This window comes from Schistocerca cancellata, unplaced genomic scaffold (assembly GCF_023864275.1).
Source record: "Schistocerca cancellata isolate TAMUIC-IGC-003103 unplaced genomic scaffold, iqSchCanc2.1 HiC_scaffold_832, whole genome shotgun sequence".
In the NCBI taxonomy this organism is placed as follows: Eukaryota; Metazoa; Arthropoda; class Insecta; order Orthoptera; family Acrididae; genus Schistocerca; species Schistocerca cancellata.
In genome coordinates this window covers 1-5,000 of record NW_026046843.1, presented here as the reverse complement: position 1 = coordinate 5,000, position 5,000 = coordinate 1, and the positions used below count along the sequence as shown (strand labels likewise).

Genomic DNA, 5,000 nt, shown 5'->3' with positions numbered 1-5,000 from the left:
AATAAAAGCGTCCCTTCCATCTCTGGTCGGGACTCTGTTTGCATGTATTAGCTCTAGAATTACCACAGTTATCCAAGTAACGTGGGTACGATCTAAGGAACCATAACTGATTTAATGAGCCATTCGCGGTTTCACCTTAATGCGGCTTGTACTGAGACATGCATGGCTTAATCTTTGAGACAAGCATATGACTACTGGCAGGATCAACCAGGGAGCTGCGTCAACTAGAGCTGAGCAGCCGGCCGCCCGGGAGTGTGTCCCGGGGGCCCGCGCGAACACGCAAGCGTCCGCTCAATTATTCTGCAAACAGGAGGAGGCTGGGCTCCCCTGCACAATACACCTCGAAACCCTCTCAGGTCCCGGCGGCGCGCAGCGCCGTCCTAAGTACTTGGTCGGGTTCGAGAGAGGCGCAATCGCCCGGAGTTAGGCGAGTAGACGCTTTAGGTGCGACCACCCGTGCTCCCAACTGAGCTTGCCGCTGCCGACAGAGGCCCGGGAGCGTGCTGTCGTGGCATTGCCGGCGGGAGACAACACGCGCCACCTACGGTGACCGGCAGCTCCAACGCCAGCGCCACAGAAGGGCAAAGGCCCCACGTGGGTGCCGAAGCGAACTCTCCCAGCACAGCGCACGTGCCAACACGTCCGCACAACTGCGATACAAACCACCAGCGAGAACCGCTGGGGCGACCGAGCAGCAGACGGCGTCGCGGCGCCGAGTGCCGGGCGGCGGCGCATCCTCAACGCACACAGTCCTCAATCGGACCAGCACACTGCAGATGTCCACCGCGCTTCGCACCGGGTCCGCGAGGACCCACTTTGGCTGCACGGCGCCGCGCGCAGGGTGCCCCGGCGCGCAGCTGCGCCGCCTGCCGCGTCCGTCGGCCGGCGCGCCTGCCACTGGGCGCCCCCACCAGCCGGCTGTAGCGCGTGCGCCCACGCACCGCGCGGCCAGCACGCCGGGCGGCCCCCCCTCACCGGCCGGGGACAGTCCCACCCACCCACAGCCGCGTATCGCTTCACACCCAGATTCACATTCACGTTCGTTGGTATGGTGGGGACCGCTTCGTAGCTGTACCGATCGTTGCCCTCACAGATGTACCTCCAGCAAGATCAACCGCACCACAACGGGTTACCAGTTGTTCATTTGCGTAACGTCACCAGTAAACGTACACGTCCATCCCCGTTTGCAAAGTCAACTATTATTGCATGCCTGCCTGTCAGGTGTCAAGACACACTACATTCGCTCACATCCACGCAACAAAATGTGCCCGACTAGAGGGCACGTGGAAGGTGCCCCCGTACATATGCGATCTCCATTGCGCGACCAACTGTCAACCGGCCTCTGTAGCATGTCGCAGATGTGGAACGCGGGGCACCGTGCTATCACATTGTGTGAGAAGAGACTACTACGTCTGCATACACGCGCCACTACATGAACAGACGGCTCATGCTGATCGCCATCCACTGCGTCCATTACTCCCACACGTCTCTATGGCGTACCACACTGCAATGCAGCTGTTATGGGGAGATGACACATAGCTGTGTACACAACATTCTGAGCCGGTTGCGGTTGGACAACAATACATTAATGTAACGTGTCATATGCCAATTACAGAGCAGGGTAAGGCACAACGTGGGTTAGGTTAAGGCACAACGTGGGTTAGGTTAAGGCACAACGTGGGTTAGGTTAAGGCACAACGTGGGTTAGGTTAAGGCACAACGTGGGTTAGGTTAAGGCACAACGTGGGTTAGGTTAAGGCACAACGTGGGTTAGGTTAAGGCACAACGTGGGTTAGGTTAAGGCACAACGTGGGTTAGGTTAAGGCACAACGTGGGTTAGGTTAAGCCACAACGTGGGTTAGGTTAAGCCACAACGTGGGTTAGGTTAAGCCACAACGTGGGTTAGGTTAAGCCACAACGTGGGTTAGGTTAAGCCACAACGTGGGTTAGGTTAAGCCACAACGTGGGTTAGGTTAAGCCACAACGTGGGTTAGGTTAAGGCACAACGTGGGTTAGGTTAAGGCACAACGTGGGTTAGGTTAAGGCACAACGTGGGTTAGGTTAAGGCACAACGTGGGTTAGGTTAAGGCACAACGTGGGTTAGGTTAAGCCACAACGTGGGTTAGGTTAAGCCACAACGTGGGTTAGGTTAAGCCACAACGTGGGTTAGGTTAAGCCACAACGTGGGTTAGGTTAAGCCACAACGTGGGTTAGGTTAAGCCACAACGTGGGTTAGGTTAAGCCACAACGTGGGTTAGGTTAAGCCACAACGTGGGTTAGGTTAAGCCACAACGTGGGTTAGGTTAAGCCACAACGTGGGTTAGGTTAAGCCACAACGTGGGTTAGGTTAAGCCACAACGTGGGTTAGGTTAAGCCACAACGTGGGTTAGGTTAAGCCACAACGTGGGTTAGGTTAAGCCACAACGTGGGTTAGGTTAAGCCACAACGTGGGTTAGGTTAAGGCACAACGTGGGTTAGGTTAAGGCACAACGTGGGTTAGGTTAAGGCACAACATGGGGGTAGATTGCGGTACAAATTGCGTTACATTGCGGTGCAAATTGCGTTACATTGCGGTGCAAATTGCGTTACATTGCGGTGCAAATTGCGTTACATTGCGGTGCAAATTGCGTTACATTGCGGTGCAAATTGAGTTACATTGCGGTGCAAATTGAGTTACATTGCGGTGCAAATTGAGTTACATTGCGGTGCAAATTGAGTTACATTGCGGTGCAAATTGAGTTACATTGCGGTGCAAATTGAGTTACATTGCGGTGCAAATTGAGGTAGGTTAAGGTGCAACACAGGTTAGGTTAAGGTGACATAGGTTAGGTTAAGGTGACATAGGTTAGGTTAAGGTGACATAGGTTAGGTTAAGGTGACATAGGTTAGGTTAAGGTGACATAGGTTAGGTTAAGGTGACATAGGTTAGGTTAAGGTGACATAGGTTAGGTTAAGGTGACATAGGTTAGGTTAAGGTGACATAGGTTAGGTTAAGGTGACATAGGTTAGGTTAAGGTGACATAGGTTAGGTTAAGGTACAAACTGGGTTGTGTTATGGTACACATTGCGTTGTAGTACAGTACACGTTAGGTTTGGGTACGGTACACAATGTGGTATGGGATGGCGTGTTGTGGGGGGGGGGGGGGGGGTGAGGTTCGTTGATATCGACCGTAGGACGTGGATGCCCGAGGCAGCGTCAGTGTGTCAAAGGAGTTATGTCACGTCGGGATGCGCTTTCCGCCAGTGAGAGGGGGGGGCGAGCCGTGTCTGTGGTTGCGGCAGACCTGTGTGTTTCATTCCTGCCAGTGTGTTTGTGCTGTAAGACGAGGCAGTGTGGTGATGTTGGGTGCACCCCTGTGTAGGACATGTGTGGGTGTTGGTGGCTTATCTGAGCAATTGTGGTTGTCGGACGAGTGGGATATTCTGTTTTATGATTGGACCTCCTGGCCTGGTTATCATAGTCTGGTTGGTGTACTGTGGCGGATAGGATGCACCGGACGTTGGTCCATGCCGGTGCTTAATTATTGTATCTGTGTTTGTTACAGGCAGAGAGTAGTGTGTGATAGAGTGTGTGGGTGATAGAGTGTGCGGGTGACGTGTGGTTCGTTTTGTTTGCACAGACGTTCAGCATGTATAGGGGCATTTGCGTATTTGATCTATCTATGTGGGCCTGCATAGTTTACTGAGCAGTGCTGCGAGGTGACTGAACTACGAGCGACGTACTCATTTACAGCGGAATGGTTGCCTTCTACCAAAGATGGAGTATCGACTCTACGACAGCGTTGGCACCGCAGGAAGCGGTGTCGTACAATGGCCCCCACACCGTCATCGTTGTGCGGGGTAGGGACCGTATATATTCTGCGAGGAGCCCTGTTTGCCACAGGGCGTGGGGTCTCGCGTCCTGCGGTTCAGTGCCCCCAGGGAAGCGCGCGGAGGTGGTGCTGCTGCTGCTGTAGCAAGCGAGCTACTTAGAGCATGTATAGGGACAGCGGGAATATGGCATATTGGATATAACTCTTCATGAAACGCAAGATATAGGGGTGGATTGCACGATAGGAGTGCGGGAAGAGTCCGCCATTCATCCGCTGGAGTTGCGATTTGGGCGGTTGGAGTGGGGCACGTGCGGGTGCGGGTGGAGCGATTGTCGGTCGACGACTTCGTGCGGCGCAGGCACTGGCGTTGGGGCTCCTGTGGTGGACAGATGATGCAGGCTGTGTGGGTGGCGTCGAAAAATGGGCACTGTGGGACCTAGCGATGTTGTAGTCGGCGTGGCGTCGCCTAGATGGCGGTATCGTCGGTGCAGCAGGTCATGTTGCGGGGGACCTGCAGATGGCGGTCTTTTTGTTTGTGGTGCGCTCGCCATGGTGGACGTAGTGTCGTCCGATTCGCGTAGATGGAGCTATTGCATGTGGTTTCGTCACATTGTCATAGATGGCGGTGCCGTGTTTTGGAGGTATGGTTGGCGTAGTTTCGTTGGATTCCTGTAGATGGAGGTGTCGTTTATGGGCCGGATGGCAATGTAGTTTGGTCACATTCCCAAAGATGGCTGTGTTGTGCCTGTGGGCGGCATTGTCAACATCGTGCGGTATGGTCTGTTTATTGTGGACGTTGATGGCGTCGGGACCAGAGGGCGCGCGCGAACCGTTGACCACGCGTTATTCACGCAAGCACACTTCGTACTATTTTCCCACCCTCCTATTACTCGTTGCAGATACATGGAAATAATAAACGCCCTCAACGAAATGATGTTCACCTCTGTTGCATCTGTCCACAGGGACAGAACAATTGACGACGTCACAAAACAACAATAATAATTCACAGAGTCACCCCTACAGACTTATCACCACACACACTAACCGCCCCGGGGACTTGCCAACGACACACCCTATCCCAAGTCTATTTTCTTGCGGAGCATCATGTCTTATTATATTTTATTTCCCATCCATAGTTTAGAGGTATTGTAGGTCACCGTACTGCGGTGGACGCTATGTTACCACACG

General features: G+C 53.7%; 1 non-coding gene across 1 annotated transcript in view; it reads right to left on the bottom strand.

Annotated features, from left to right (window-relative positions):
* Positions 1-214, bottom strand: part of LOC126146827 (small subunit ribosomal RNA) — a 1,909-nt gene extending 1,695 nt beyond the window's left edge. The window contains exon 1 of the ribosomal RNA XR_007529776.1: positions 1-214. This exon is cut by the window's left edge and continues 1,695 nt beyond it. This is a non-coding gene — a ribosomal RNA (small subunit ribosomal RNA).
* Positions 215-5,000: the final 4,786 nt, after the last annotated feature.